Source organism: Heptranchias perlo, chromosome 14 (assembly GCF_035084215.1).
Source record: "Heptranchias perlo isolate sHepPer1 chromosome 14, sHepPer1.hap1, whole genome shotgun sequence".
In the NCBI taxonomy this organism is placed as follows: Eukaryota; Metazoa; Chordata; class Chondrichthyes; order Hexanchiformes; family Hexanchidae; genus Heptranchias; species Heptranchias perlo.
Window position 1 is genome coordinate 51,973,431 of NC_090338.1, and position 17,071 is coordinate 51,990,501.

The 17,071-nt window shown below is 44.7% G+C and overlaps 1 long non-coding RNA gene across 1 annotated transcript in view; it reads right to left on the reverse strand.

Annotated features, from left to right (window-relative positions):
* Positions 1–16,531, reverse strand: part of LOC137332143 (uncharacterized) — a 175,797-nt gene extending 159,266 nt beyond the window's left edge. Inside the window, exon 1 of the long non-coding RNA XR_010965600.1 lies at positions 16,286–16,531. This is a non-coding gene — a long non-coding RNA (uncharacterized lncRNA). The remainder of the gene's footprint in view (positions 1–16,285) is intronic.
* Positions 16,532–17,071: the final 540 nt, after the last annotated feature.

Here is a 17,071-nt window from a genome sequence, read left to right on the forward strand (position 1 = left end):
AGTGAGGATTCATCCGAGTTCACCGCCTATTTGCTCAGTTTGCTCCTTTCTCCTGCTCCTCCTCCCAGAATGGGATTCCTAGAAGGATCCCCATCATGAAACAAATGCAATGCCAGAAGCTCCTTAACAGTTCCATACGTGGAAAAAGGCAACTACAAGCAATTTCATATCATTTAAGGTCAAAAAACCCACATGCTACTGCCAATAAAATGTTTCCAAAAGCTCTACATAGTTTGACCTAAAAGCAGCTAAGGATCCCTTTAAAAAGCATTTGAAATGGCTGCCCCTGAACTTATATCATCCATGGTGGTGGGAAGGGACTGGAGGTGATGTTCATCAGACAGTAAAATTGAAAAATTATGTTGGCATTGTCATGATGTCATTTGACCCCAATTTGAATATATTCACGATGCTCACACCTGTTTTGGCCGAGAACTCTGGCCGCCAGGATTAACGTCCCCAAGAAAATCAGGCCAGTTGTAAAAGCAGTGCTAAATAGGCGGCATCGGATTTTATTTTCCACTCACTACCGCCCCATTATTGAGCGCAAACAGGGCAGTAGGGAGACAAAAATGACCCGCATGGTCTCAAAGTTAACTATTAACCTTCTTAGAATCATAGAAAATCATAGAATGGTTACAGCACAGAAGGAGGCCGTTCGGTCTGTCGAGTCTGTGCCGGCTTTCTGCAAGAGCAATCCAGCCAGTCTGACTCCCCTGTTCTATCCCCGTAGCCCTGCAAATTTTTTCCCTTCAAGTACTTATCCAATTCCCTTTTGAAAGCCACGATTGAATCTGCCTCCACCACCCCCTCAGGCAGCGCATTCCAGATCCTAACCACATGCTGTGTAAAAATTTTGTTTCTCATGTCGCCTTTGGTTCTTTTGCCAATCATCTTAAATCTGTGTCCTCTGGTTCTTGACCCTCCCGCCAATGGGAACAGTTTCTCTCTATCTATTCTGTCTAGACCCTTCATGATTTTGAACACTTCTATCAATCTCCTCTCAACCTTCTCTGCTCTAAGGAGAACAACCCCAGCTTCTCCAGTCTATCCATGTAACTGAAGTCCCTCATCCCTGGAACTTCTTCTGCAATGTTCTAGCAAAGTTGTAGTGCCTTTACCTTCTGGGTCCTCATTTCCTTTTTGATTATTAAAGCTGACTTTCCTTGTGTCAGTAATTAATTCACCAAAACAGTCGGACAGAGCAAAGATTCCATCTACATAATACTTGTTTTTATTCCTTTAAGTGTACTAGTTACTTTGTAAAAATCATCTATTGCTTATAAACCTCAAAATCAGAGTCATTGTTAATGTATTACAAGAGTTTTGCAAACCACAGCAATTTCATATGTAGAGGAATAGATACTGCAGATTTATGACAAAAAGTTTTTTGTATATAGTGAAGAAATTAAACCCTAATTCAAGTGGGTCTTAACTGTACACACATTTAGTGCTTAGAAAGGTAATGCAAAATCATTACTGGATTTCATTTAGTGTCTTCTGCCCATCAATTATTTGTTTAATTGTTGATTTTCTACTTAAACAGCTTAAAATGCAATTCAGCAGTGGTAATGCGCAAAGTACATTTCCTGCTCCAAACTATTTCCAGTCAGTGCTAAAGTATAAAAACACTGCCATGTTTAGGACAATCCCATCTTTGGTCACTACAATAAGAAAACAATTGGCATTTTATTACTTCACTCACATTCAATTAAATTTAAAGATGTATTGTGGGATTGCCCTGTGTAATTTACCACAAATTTCCTGCTGAATTTAGTGTGTTATTGCTCAGGAGTAAATGTTAGTTTCTGTGATTCTGCATTTTCCATGTGCACATTACGTACTATTTTAAATCAATAATCGCTAGTTGACTAAATCTTGAGCTGGAACAATTATTAAGGGTCAGATGTTGTGAGAAGAAATGTGACAGGTATTGCGATGATTATTGGTGAGTTATTAAAATGAGAATGAATGTCTGTAAAAAACTGAGTCTGTTATAAAATGGGATGTATAACAAAGATAAAGAGTTATTATAGAGGTGGGAGTGTTATGACATAAAACGATGATATACAAAATGGTGAAAGTGATCTAAATAATGCAGGAGTGTTATAAAAATAAAAGTATAGCTTATATATTGCTCAAATAATGCAGACAAGAATAGGCCATTTTTAAGAGTTTGTACAGATCAGACTCTACAGTCTAAAAATTACTGCTAGCAATAATAGTGGATGAGAACCTTTGTCTGCTAACTTAATATAGGCACAAGCCCATGTATTGTAAGCAGGTTTATACCTCCATTAAAATAGTGGACTAAGGAATATAAATGTGTTAGCCATTTGCAGGGTAATCCTGCTGGAGCATAATGACAAGATCACTGAATCATTTTATGAAAATCGAAAAGCTTTCAGCAGCATAGGGGTTAATAGCTTCAGCAGGTGTTTGTGATCACTACAACTGATGTGCCTGGTAACGTGTCACTTTTCACTGACTCCTGTACTCTCAGATTCTAACTACTACACATAAATTTCAAACCACAGTAATTGGTTTTCTATTTTTAGGTGTGCATGCTGTTTATTTATATGCCCCAAAAAGCTGCACACCCAATAGATATCACTTCAGAAAGGACATCAAGGGAAATATTTTAAAGTTCAAAGTTTGGGAGTAAAGACCAGTATCACATTCAAGTCCATTATTGATGTAATGTGTTTCATAGGGAAGTAAATTGCAGCAGTTTGGGTGAGCTTTCTCCTGCTCTGGAAGTGACGGTGAATGCAATCTACCCGTATACAGGATTATGTGTTAAGCTTTGGAATGCCATGGGACATCATGACAAAGCAAGAAGCCTTGGAAATTCTTCACGTTAATAATTTACACTTCAGCACTTGAAAAGGTTTTAGCCTGTTCTCCAAGAAAGGTAAATAATTTCATTTCTTTTGAACAGTGTTCATAATATTACAGATAGAGGACTCGGCAAAAAAATGCTTTCTCTTCTACTAAAGGCAGAGTTTCCTACTGGGGTTCAGTGTTACAGGCATCAGCAGGCTTTGCCAACTCATCAAAATAGTCATTCTTCACTCTCAGCTCAGATAGTAAGCAGTGCCAAACTATTCCACCTGTGGGGAATCAGCCAAAATTGAACGTGCCCTTACCAAATATCCACACATTAAAACTTTCCAACAGGGTTACCGGGTACTGTTTGATAGCATAGATAGATAAATAAACAAATCTCTGCATGTAATACGTGGAAGTACCTCTTTAATTTACTGTGCATTTATTTTAGATGTAGTTTTTATAGTTAACACCAAGAAATATATAAAATCTATGAAAAGAATCAACTTATTTGCATCTTTCCTTCTTTACCAAACATCTCTGCAATAGTACTTAGTGTTATGAAAATGTTCTACTTAAATATACACATTTAAATTAGGACTTCATTCAGAATCTCCCTCCTAACTTAATTAATGGCCCAGTCCTTCCAGAACCTGCTACTTGCTACGGACAATGATTGTTCCTGAGTTTTCAGTATAAACATATATAGAAGAAAGGTGGCTATTGTAATGGGAAAACTGTTCAGTGGCTGGAGTCATTCCTGACACACAGAAAAATGGTTGTGGTCATTGGAGATAAATCATCGCAGTCCCAAGACATCACTGCTAGAGTTCTTGAGGCAGTGTTCTTACCCCAACTTCAGCTGCTTCACTAATGACTTTCCTCTATCATAAGGTCAGTAGTTGCACTGTTCACTCATACTTCTACACTGTTCAGGTCCATTCATAACTCCTCTAATAATGAAGCCTACAGCAAAACCTGAATACCAGCCATTTGTCTGGATGGGTGCAACCGCAACAACACTCAAGAAGCTTTACTCCATCCAGTAAAAACAAAGTCTGTATGATTAGCACTGCTGCCAATGGACTCTATCCACCAATGGCACACTGTAGCTGCAGTATGTATTATGTACAGGAGCACAACAGCAATTTACCAGACAGCGATTTCTACTATCAATAAGAACAAGAGCAACAAGATCTTGGGAACACCATCACATCTACATTACCCTCCAAGTCACATGCCATCCTGATTTGATGTGGAGATGCCGGTGATGGACTGGGGTTGACAATTGTAAACAATTTTACAACACCAAGTTATAGTCCAGCAATTTTATTTTAAATTCACAAGCTTTCGGAGGCTACCTCCTTCCTCAGGTGAACGATGTGGAAACATCGTTCCACATCGTTCACCTGAGGAAGGAGGTAGCCTCCAAAAGCTTGTGAATTTAAAATAAAATTGCTGGACTATAACTTGGTGTTGTAAAATTGTTTACAATCCTGATTTGGACATATATCACCATTCCTTCATTGTCGCTGGGTCAAATCACTGTAATTCCCACTTAACATCATTGTGAGAGTACCATTACCTACAAGGACTGCAGTGGTTCAAGGAGAAGATCCACCACCACCTTTTCAGCATAACTAGGGATGGGCAATTAATGCAGCCTTGCCAGTGCTGCCCGCATTACTCTTCAGCTAAATATTTGACTCTTTTACTGTACTTGACTAGACAACTTCATTTTTAGGAAATCAGCTAGTATAAAGTACATACAGTTTTTTCTTTCAAAGTTACCTCAGAAAAGTTGAAGGGTTTATGCTTTACTTGCTATTTTTATGTTTACAAAAACATCAAATTGCCTTAACTGCTTCTAACAATATATTCAATGTTGCATTTGCCTGCAATAAATTTCCATCAATACATAGGAGTGCAGGAGAGGGCGTGGCATAAAACAAGAAGTCCTGACATATATGAATGACCAATCTTGCCATCACTAATAATATTTCTAGAAATTGCTGGAAGCCATTGCCTGCCACTTTGTTGAATCCCTTCAGCAGATAGTAATACATCTAGTAATCTATTGAGAATAAAGATTTTTTTAAATATTTGGGTTCAAAATTGGAGTTAATGGTCCATAGTTCAACTAGTTGTTAGTTCTAAATTGAACCTATATCTGATACTGAATATTGAAACTACAGAAATCAAATGAAAGTAATGAATGGTCTTAGCCATAATCCTTGGCATTGAAGAAACTGTTACATAACCTTGCAGAGTGGAATAAATTATTGTATAGAACACTGGAAAAAGAGTCATCGTGTTAACCATCATTCAGTGAATTATACTGACATACTTCTACCAGAAAGCCATGCACAACTCTCTTCCCAACAGAGTAAAATAGATTGAATAGATGTAAAGCCAGCACAAAGCCACCTACCACTCTCCAGGCGTTAGAGACATGTAAGGCTATCACAAGGCCATATCAGCCCCATTAGATTATTTATCAAGAACAGGATTTTCTCCATCAAATTGAGCCTTCTTGCAGTCAATCACTCGTTCAGATGAAGGTTTCACACCTGAAATGTTAACTTGTCTGTTCTCTACACAGAAGCTGCCTGACCACTGAAGAGGGGAAAGGGTCTGAGTCCTCAGCTGCAGGTGTATGGGGGTTCCACACTGCTGCACCTGCACCAGCGGAGCAGACGCCCAGAAGATTCAGCGCCTGGCTGTTAGCAAGGAAAATTAACATAACCCAATTCAGACCACCATGGTCGCATTCATTTTCAATCTTCAAATAGACTTAAACTTTTCATTTAGATGCAGCATCAGTATAGAATCATAGAATGGTTACAGCACGGAACGAGGCCATTTGGTCCATTGAGTCTGTGCCGGCCATCTGCAAGAGCAATCCAGCTAGTCCCACTCCCCCGCCCTATCCCCGTAGCCCTGCAAATTTTTTCCCTTCAAGTACTTATCCAATTCCCTTTTGAAAGCCATGATTGAATCTGCCTCCACCACCCCCTCAGGTAGTGCATTCCAGATCATAAACACTCGCTGTGTAAAAAATGACCCGCATGGTCTCAAAGTTAACTATTAACCTTCTTAGAATCATAGAAAATCATAGAATGGTTACAGCACAGAAGGAGGCCATTCGGTCTGTCGAGTCTGTGCCGGCTTTCTGCAAGAGCAATCCAGCCAGTCTGACTCCCCTGTTCTATCCCCGTAGCCCTGCAAATTTTTTCCCTTCAAGTACTTATCCAATTCCCTTTTGAAAGCCACGATTGAATCTGCCTCCACCACCCCCTCAGGCAGCGCATTCCAGATCCTAACCACATGCTGTGTAAAAATTTTGTTTCTCATGTCGCCTTTGGTTCTTTTGCCAATCATCTTAAATCTGTGTCCTCTGGTTCTTGACCCTCCCGCCAATGGGAACAGTTTCTCTCTATCTATTCTGTCTAGACCCTTCATGATTTTGAACACTTCTATCAATCTCCTCTCAACCTTCTCTGCTCTAAGGAGAACAACCCCAGCTTCTCTGAAGTCCTTCATCCCTGGAACCATTCTAGTAAATCTCTTCTGCACCCTCTCTAAGTCCTTCACATCCTTCCTAAAGTGCAGTGCCCAGAACTGGACACAATACTCCAGTTGTGGTCAAATCAGTGTTTCATAAAAGTTCATCATAACCTCCTTGCTTTTGTACTCTATGCCTCTATTTATAAAGCCCAGGATCCCGTATGCTTTCTTAACCGATTTCTCGATCACCTTCAACAATTTGTGCACATATACCCCTATATCTTTCTGTTCCTGCACCCATTTTAGAAGTGTACCCTTTAGTTTATATTGCCTCTCCTCGTTCTTCCTGGAGAATTTTAGCTATGAGGAAAGATTGGAAAGGCTGGGATTGTTTTCTTTGGAACTGAGGAAGCTGAAGTGGAGATTTAATCGAGATGTACCAAATTCTATGGGGCCTAGATAGAGTGGATAGGAAAGACCTATTTCCCATAACAGAGAGGTCAATAACCAGGGGGCATAGATTTAAAGTGATTGGTAGAAGGATTAGAGGGGAGCTGAGGAAATTTTTTTTCACCCGGAGGGTGGTGGGGGTCTGGAACTCACTGCCTGAAAGGGTGGTAGAGGCAGAAACCCTCATCACATTTAAAAAGTACCTGGATGTGCACGTGAAGTGCCTTAACCTACAAAGCTATGGACCAAGTGCTGGAAAGTGGGATTAGGCTGGGTGGCTCATTTTCAGCCGGTGTGGACACGATGGGCCGAATGGCCTCCTTCTGTGCCGTAAATTTTCTGTGATTCTATGATTTCAACCAAAATGTATCACATCATACTATTCTGCATTAAATTTCATCTGCCATGTGTCCGCCCATTCCACCAGCCTGTCTATGTCCTCTTGAAGTCTATCACTACCCTCCTCACTGTTCACTACCCTTCCAAGTTTTGTGTCATCTGCAAATTTTGAAATTGTGCCCTGTACATCCAAGTCCAAGTCATTATTATATATCAAGAAAAGCTGTGGTCCCAGTACCAACCCCTGGGGAACACCACTGTACACCTCCCTCCAGTCCAAAAACAACCGTTCACCACTACTCTCTGTTTCCTGTCACTTAGCCAATTTTGTATCCATGCTGCCACTGCCCCTTTAATTCCAGGGGTTTCAACTTTGATGACAAGTCTATTATGCGGCACTACATCAACCGTATTCTCCTCATTGACCCTCTCTGTTACGTTTTCAAAAAACTCAATCAAGTTAGTTAAACACGATTTGCCTTTAACAAATCCATGCTGGCTTTCCTTAATTAATCCATACTTGTCCAAGTGAGTGTAAATTTTGTCCCGGATTGTCTAAAAGTTCCCCCACTATAGAGGTTAAACTGACTGGTCTGTAGTTGCTGGGTTTATCCTTACACCCTTTTTTGAACAAGGGTGTAACATTTGCAATTCTCCAGTCCTCTGGCACCACCCCCATATCTAAGAATGATTGGAAGATTATGGCCAGTACCTCTGCAATATCCACCCTTATTTCCCTCAGAAACCTAGGATGCATCCCATCCGGACCTGATGACTTATCTATTTTAAGTACAGCCAGCCTTTCTAGTACCTCCTCTTTATCAATTTTTAGCCCATCCAGTATCCCAACTACATCTTCTTTTACTGTGACTTTGGCAGCATCTTCTTCCTTGGTAAAGACAGATGCCCAGTACTCATTTAGTACTTCAGCCATGCTCTCTGCCTCCAAGCGTAGATCTCCTTTTTGGTCCCGAATCGGACCCACCCCTCCTCTTACTACCCGTTTACTGTTTACGTGTCTATAGAAGATTTTTGGATTCCCTTTTATGTTAGCCACCAGTTTATTCTCATATTTCCTTTTTCACTTCCCCTCTGAGCTTTCTATATTCAGCCTGGTTCTCACTTGTATTATCAACCTGACATCTGTCATAAGCCCCCTTTTTCTGCTTCATCTTAATCTCTCTCTTTTGTCTTCCAGGGAGCTCTGACTTTAGTTGCCTTATCTTTCTCCCTCATGGAAATGTACCTAGACTGTACCCAAACCAAACTATAATTGAACAATGGGTGGCCTTTAAAGAGGAGACTCTTTAAAGGCCACCCATTGTTTAATTACAGTTTTGCCTGCCGATCTTTGTTTCCAATTTTCCCGGGCCAGATCCTTTCTCATCCCACTGAAATTGGCTCTCCTCCAATTGAGTATTTTTACTTTAGAGTAGTCCTTGGCCTTTTCCATAGCTAATCTAAACCTTATGTGTTATGATCGCTATTCCCTAAATGTTCCCCAACTGACACTTGCTCCACCTCATTCCCCAGAACCAGATCCAGCAATATCTCCTTCCTCGTTGGGCCAGAAATGTACTGGTCAAGAATGTTCCCCTGAACACACTTCAGAAATTCCTTCCCCTCTTTGCCCTTTACACTATTACCATCCCAGTCTATATGAGGATAGTTGAAGTTCCCCGTTATCACTGCTCTATGGCTCTTGCACATCTCTGTAATTTCCCTGCAAATTTGCTCCTTTATATCCTTCCCACTAGTTGGTGGCCTATAGTATACCCCCAGTAGTGTAATGACACCTCTATTGTTTCTTAACTCTAACCAAATAGATTCTGTCCTTGACTCCTCCAGGACATCCTCTCTCTCCAGCACTGCAATATTCTCCTTAATCAATACTGCCACCCCCCTCCTATCTTTCCTAAACACCTTGTATCCAGGAATATTTAGAACCCAATCCTGCCCTTTTTTGAGCCAGGTCTCCGTTATCGTCACAACATCATATTCTCATGTGGCTAATTGCGCCTGCAGCTCACCAACCTTGTTTACTACACTCTGTGCGTTTACACACATGCACTGTAAACCTACCTTAGACCATCTTGTATTCTCTCTTAATCTGATCCCATCTAATACCATACTATTTCTTACTCTAGTGCTATCTCTCTCTCCCAATCTTTGTACACTTTGGTTCTCCTTTCCAAGGCTAAATCCTGGTGCCCATCCCCTATCAAATTAGTTTAAACCCTCCCCTACAGCACTAGCTAGCCTCTCTGCAAGGACATTGGTCCCAGCTCTATTGAGGTGCAATCCATCCAGCCTGTACAGGTTCCACCTCCCCCACAACTGGTCCCAATGCCCCAGGAATCTAAAGCCCTCCCTCCTGCACCATCTCTCCAGCCACATATTCATCTGCTCTATCCTTCTATTTCTATACTTGTTAGCACGTGGCACCAGGAGTAATCTGGAGATTACTACCTTTTGAGGTCCTGCTTATTAATCTCTTTCCTAACTCCCTAAAATATTCCTGCAGGACCTCATCCCTCTTTCTACCTATGTCATTGGTATCGATATGGACCACGGCCTCTGGCTATTCACCCTTGCCCTTCAGAATGTTTTGCAGCCCTCAGTGACATCCTTGACCCTGGCACCAGGGAAGCAACATACCATCCTGGAATCACGTCTGTGGCCGCAGAAATGCCTGTCTCTTCACCTAACTATTGAATCCCCTATCACTATTGCTCTCCTGACCATCCTCCTCCCCCCCTGTACAGCTGAGCCACCCACGGTGCTGTGGACTTGGCTCTGTTTGTACTCCCCAGAGGAACCCTCTCCCTCACCAGAATACTGGTTATAGAGTGAGATGCACTCAGGGGTCTCCTGCACTACCTGCCTGGTCCTCCTTCTGACTGGCGGTCACCCAGTCCCTCTCTGCCTGCGCTCTCTTAAGCCGCAGGGTGACCACCTCCTGAAACGTGCTATCCATGTAGCTCTCAGCCTCACGGATGCACTGTAGTGACACCAGAACCCGGAGCTCGAGCTCCTCCAGCTGACGACACTTCCTGCACATGTGGTTGTCCAGGACATGGAATGCATCCTGGAATTCCCACATGGCATAAGATGCAAATTCGACAAGTCTGAGGTGCGCTGCTATGCTTCTATTTATTAGATTACTACTCAACTCAACAGAAATAAACGGACGATGCTCTCGAGGCCCTGGTGGAAGGTGTGGACCAAAGGAGGGCAAGCATGTACCCGCAGGGTGGACGGAGACCCTCCAGACTACAGCTGCGCAGTCATTGGCAGGCCGTGGAGCAGGAGGTGAATGCTAGGAGCATTGCAACACGCACGTGGGTGCAGTGCTGGAAGAAGTTTAATGATTTGACACGAGTGGTCAAGGTGAGTGAATACAAGTGTCAAGTGGCACATCCTACCCACTGCACCAATACTCCATGCACGATACCTCTCGTCACCCACCCACCCACCAACAAACACTGCCCATCCATAAGCAATGCTGCATCTCACCTCCACATAGTACCACACTTGCAGGCCACACGACCACCACTCACAAGTCACACAAACTGGCAGCTATTCAACCATGACAGGCACATTACCCACACACCTTGCAGGACACTCACTGACACACTTTCCTCTGTCTTGCAGGAGAAGGTGGCGTATAACACCCGGCAGCAGGAGGGACGTGAGGCTGGACGGGCACGTCTGCCATCCTCACCCCCCTGGAGGAGACAGTGCTACTGACCATTGGGCGGACCGTCGCTGCAGCCATCACAATGTGCCATGTTGGAGGTCCCGGTGAAGGGGGTCTCTGCATATCTAATGCTCCTTCTCCTTTTCCAGATCTCCCTCCTCCCATAATCTTTTCTGACTCACGTGCTGCACATGCTGTCAGCACACACCTCTTACTTGCTCCTCTCCCCACTCTACAACTCAACCTGTTTCCCTTTGTCAATGCAGATACCCAAGAACACGTGATGGCACCTGAGGAGGAGGAGGAGGAGGACACTGAAGCCACACCATCACTCGATTTGACACTTGCTTCCACCAGCTCAGAGACTGACACTGCATGTCCTTTAAAGGTTAATTTAGAGGAGGGATCTGCACGTTGTGAGACACTGAGCACAAATGCGCAGGAGTGTACCTAGCACAAAGATAGTAGTGGTTGTTGGAGGCCAATCATCTTAGCATCAGGACATTGCTGCAGGAGTTCCTCAGGGCAGTGTCCTAGGCCCAACCATCTTCAGCTGCTTCATCATTGATCTTCCCTCCATCATTAGGTCAGAAATGGGGATGTTCGCTGACGATTGCACGGTGTTCAGTTCCATTCGTAAACCCTCGGATAATAAGCAGTCCGCGTCCGCATGCAGCAAGACCTGGACAACATCCAGGCTTGGGCTGATAAGTGGCAAGCAACATTCGCGCCAGACAAGTGCCAGGCAATGACCATCTCCAACAAGAGAGAATCTAACCACTGCCCCTTGACATTTAACGGCATTACCATCGCTGAATCCCCCACCATCAACATCCTGGGGGTCACCATTGACCAGAAACTTTACTGGACCAGCCACATAAATACTGTGGCTGCAAGAGCAGGTCAGAGGCTGGGTATTCTGCGGCGAGTGACTCACCCCCTGACTCCCCAAAGCCTTTCCACCATCTACAAGGCTCAAGTCAGGAGTGTGATGGAATACTCTCCACTTGCCTGGATGAGTGCAGCTCCAACAACACTCAAGAAGCTCGACACCATCCAGCACAAAGCAGCCCGCTTGATTGGCACCCCATCCATCACCCTAAATATTCACTCCCTTCGCCACCGGCGCACCGTGGCTGCAGTGTGTACCATCCACAGGATGCACTGCAGCAACTCGCCAAGGCTTCTTCGACAGAATCTCCCAAACCCGCAACCTCTACCACTTAGAAGGACAAGGGCAGCAGGCACATGGGAACAACACCACCTGCACATTCTCCTCCAAGTCACACACCATCCCGACTTGGAAATATATCGCAATTCCTTCATCGTCACTGGGTCAAAATCCTGGAACTCCCTTCCTAACAGCACTGTGGGAGAACCTTCACCACACGGTCTACAGCGGTTCAAGATGGCGGCTCACTGCCACCTTCTCAAGGGCAATTAGGGATGAGCAATAAATGCTGGCCTCGCGACGCCCACATCCCGTGAACGAATAAAAAAAAAGGAGCAGGGCAGGAGGAACGGATACCACAGGTGCCAGCTCACTGGAGGGTGAGGTCACTCACTAGTTCTGCTGCAGAGGAGTCAGATGAGGACTTCGATGGGCCAGGCTACAGAAGACGGCTGATGGGCGTACACCAACAAATGCTTGGGCACAGGAAAGCCTGCGCACAATGAGAAGGGGCATAGAGGAGTCCAGCTCCAACTTGGCGCAGGGCTTTGCGCAGAGCTTGGAGCCCAACCTTTCCAACATGGAACAGGTGTTCACCTCCATCAGCGCACCTGTGGAACCCACCATGAAGCAGCATCTGATGACTAATGTTACAGCATCCATTGCAGCACAAACGTCTGCCATCCAAGGTCTCACTTCTGCATTTGCAGCTCAGACTGCTGCCTTGGAAGCTCAGACTGCTGCTATCGTGGGTCTGGGTTCCACTGTGGAACGAGGCTTCCAGGGCGTCACAGCACTCCAGCAGTCCGTTCTCCAGCCGATCACCAGGATTGCTGAGGCACCACCCCAGGAGAGTGGCAGTGGCGCCATGGCAGTCGGACCTGCTGTCCTCTCTCAGGATGACCACATTCCTGCTCCCACCACTGCCACTCCGCCAGTGCCCCTGTTGTTGCCTCTCGGCCAGCCAGGCCTCACTGCTGCAGCCCATGCTGAGATGGTGCAGTCTGAAGCCGGGCCCTCCTGGCCCAGAGCTGCTCGAGGTTGTCCTCCAAGGCCATCTGCACTCCTCCATTGAAGGCTAGCAGCCTTTCACCACCCATGTTCCAGCCACTGGGGAAGTACCTCATAGAAGCACTAGGATAGGTAAAGGCACACGAACAACAGGCATTAAGGGAATGCACAAGGGTGAATAGTTCTGTTATGTTTGCATAATTTCATTTCTTCATCCATAAATGAGAGTTTGATTTTGCATTTGGTGGTGGTTTTTATTTATGCAATGAGCTGAGAGGGAGACCAATGTGTAATCAGATAGAGGGCGATTTGATTGTCTTGTGGGAGGGGAAAGTTGGGGAGTGTAGGACTGTTGGTGAGTTGAGGGATGTAGTTCCAATTATTGATAGCGGGCACGGATCAGGCGAGCACGCACAGCCCTTGCAAATAAGGCGTGTGGTTCCTGCTGCGCCTGTGCGTCTTCCTCCATTTCCTCTTCTGGCTCCACCCCCTTCTCCTCCTCCTCCTCAGCCACTTCCTCCTCCTGCTCCTCTGCCTCTTCCTCCTCAGCCTCCTCCTCCTCCACCTCTGACTCTGACTCAGGGTCTTCTCCAATCATTGGTGGCAAAGGCTGGTCCCTCATGAAGGTGAGGTTCTGCAGCATGCAGCAGACCACCACGAATCTGCCCACCCGCACAGGGGAGTACTGCAGGGCTCCTCCAGACCAGTCCAGGCAGCGGAAGCATTGTTTGAGGAGGCCTATGGTGTGCTCCATGATGTTGCGTGTGGCAGCATGGCTCTCATTATAGGCCTGCTGTGCACGTGTGCGTGGATTCCTGACGGGTGTCATGAGCCACGTCGTGAGGGGATAGCCCTTGTCGCCCAGTAGCCAGCCTTTGATTTGCTGAGTCGGGTGAAAGATAGCTGGCATGTTGGGCTGCCGCGTGACAAAGGTGCCGTGACTGCTCCCAGGGTAGCGGGCATCGACCTCCATGATTCGATGCATGTGGTCGCACACCAGCTGCACGTTGAGGGAGTGGAAGCCCTTTCGGTTGACGAAGACAGCCGAGTTGATGTGTGGGGCACGCAGGGCAATATGCATGCAGTCTATGGCACCCTGCATTATGGGGAAGCCAGCGATGCAGGCGAACCCCCGTGCTCGGTCGATCTGATTGTCTCTGTTGAGAGGGAAGGTGATGAACCTGTTCCTCATCTGGTACAGTGCATCTGTGACCTCCGTTATGCAGCAGTGCACTGCATACTGCGAGATGTTGCACATGTCGCCAGCAGAGGCCTGAAATGCTCCGGAGCCGTAGAAATTCAGTGCCACGGTGACCTTCACAGCCACAGGCAATGCTGTCCTCGCCCTGCTCTGAGGCTGCAGCTGTGGCCGCACCAGTTGACAGATCTCAGTGACGGCTTCTTTGGTGAACCTCAGGCATCGGATGCAATCCTCCTCGGTCATGTTGAGGTAAGAGAATTGGTCCCGGAAGGCCCTCATTGGGTATGGCCTCCTGCTCAGTGCCCTACACCTCCTCATCTCCTCACAGCTTGACCTGCTGGGCGTGGCCTCTCTGCAAGCTCCCAGTCAATGCCCAGCGGGAGCCTTAGCAGACCGTCCATGGTTGGCAGGAATGTTGTTCCACCAGGGTTGCAACTTTCCGACCCGTAAGGCAGTACCTGCCAAAGCACTCTCAAAAGTAGTGTAGGAACTCTCAATAAGAATGGGGAGCTTCACAAAACACTTCCTACTCCTCCAGTAGCCAGAAGCAATAATCCAGCAACTAACCTGCAACACCTGCATGGCCCTTTAAATAGCGCTGGTGGGGGGTCCTTCAGGCACTTTAAGAAACATTTAGATGGTCGGGGATAAGACTGTGCGTTGAGTTGAGCGTTAAGGTCGAAAATGGTGTATAACACTTTAAATCAGCGTTGCACACTGTTTGCAGCCATTTTCTCCCTACTTTACATGCCTCCAACGTCCAGTATTAGCACATGCGCTAACTCCTATACCAAGGTGGCGTCTGGCGCATGTCATGCAGCAAACATGCGTGCACATCCAAGACGCCATCTTGGATGTCGGAGAGGCCATATAGCGCCGAAACAACGGGCGCTACACAACCCAATTTAGCGCCCAATGACACTTATGAGAGGATCTGAGATACCTCTCTGACAGATCAATCATTTTATAACTTTTACCACATTGATTCTACAAATCATTGATCAATCCATTACAAAATAGGACTTTGCTAGAGTATAGAACAGTTTTAGATTGACAGTGCCACTGGCTTCAAGATTAAATAACAAGACATTTCCCCTAGCATAACGTTATAAGTTCAGAAAGTCAGGATATGATATAACCTGTCAGATTCATAGCCAAAGAGTGGATATCAGCTGGAGTGACAATCATCAATCTGGAATGTGACCAGAAGACATTTTAAAAACAGGAAAAGGCCATCAGGACCAACAGGCCAGTTTGTTTTTCGCCAAAGGTCACCATATCTCCCAACACCTTCTTTCTCCAGAAACACATCCAGTTTTCTCTCCAGTCTATTTGCACTACTAGATTGGTTGATATGCAAATTTCTTAATTGTGATTCATTGCTTTGTAGAAAGGAGAAAAGGAAGGGGTGTAATGACACAGTATCAGGGGAGATGGGGGCATTGGGGCACCAGTCAAGAGTCCCAGTTTGTGACTGGTCTCAACCCTACCACTACCATTCCACATTCCTTTAGACTATGCCTATACTGCTCACATACATTTTCACTGAATTTATTACACAGTGTTGATTGCTGTTCTAACTGCTTTATGAAGACTTAACGGATTATACCTAACCCTTGGACAATCAGGCCCTTTTTCGTCTTAGACTCTATCAAAGAGGGTTCTAAATTATTTAAATGCTTTTTCATAGTCAACCGCGTCCAATGCAAACTGTGATACTTGGTGTTCAAGGATACGTTTCTCTAAACTCTCATCTCGTTTAGATTTTGATTCTGCCATGGCTTTATAATAATTTAATGTAACGTGCCAGTACTGGAAATCAGTAAAAGGCTTGAAGCACTGCTGTACCTATCAGAGAAATCAGGGTTTGACTCTTAAGTCTTCGTTCTATGATACATCAGCACATATGGATGCTTATCTGGGGGTGCCAACTGTTAGAGGAGGGGTGTTCTTACTTATAATTTACTTCTCAAAATAATAGGGTTCACAGCATTAAATGTCAGACGTTCACAGATTTTTAAGCATAAAATAATAATTTATTAAAATAATTAAACATATACTTAACAGCAGTACTTACGGCAAAACCTTGCGTGCTTTTAGCTGCAAAATCCAAAAACGTTACAGTTCTGAGCTCGGTGTACTTGGTTGATCAGACACTAATCGAATTCCAAAGTATCTATTCCAACACCCACTTTTATACCTTTTATTCAGCCCTTCTACATGACAATTTGCATAGTTACATTACATTGTTATATTTCAACACTGATTTGCCTGTCTTTGCAGCATACAGATCTGTTCGAATTCCCTTTACTTGATTCACACTCCCTAACTTTCCAGCTTCAAGGCCTCCCTCTTTGTGAATGAACAAAGGGTGTTTTTCTGCCTGTCCTGTGTCTGCGCAATAACTTTAGTTTTATCAAGTTCTTTTTCCACAGGCCAGTACAACTCCCCAACTTTGTTATCTTATACCATTCCATACCGATCTCCTGCTTCTGAAAAGAATGATGTAATCCCTCCTGCAGATCTTGTTATCAATTAATTAAAGTTCTCTGCAGTATGCTTGAAAATGTCTTTTAATTAGGTTTATTGTCTAAACTGACCATTGCTTTAAGGTCAGTCTTAATTCAACAGTTCAGTGGTCACTGCGTAAATCAATAGCAGTACAGCATTAGCTGATTTCAAGACAGTCTGGTTAACCCTTTCCTTCCAAACACCATGTAATAAAATTGCAATTTGACTTATTCAGTCATAGCAAATCAATAGCCCCGATGATAATAATACATTGTACATTACATGAGGTAATGTTCCTGTCCTTATAAAACAGCATATCCTCTGACTTACCATGAACAATGAATGCCACATG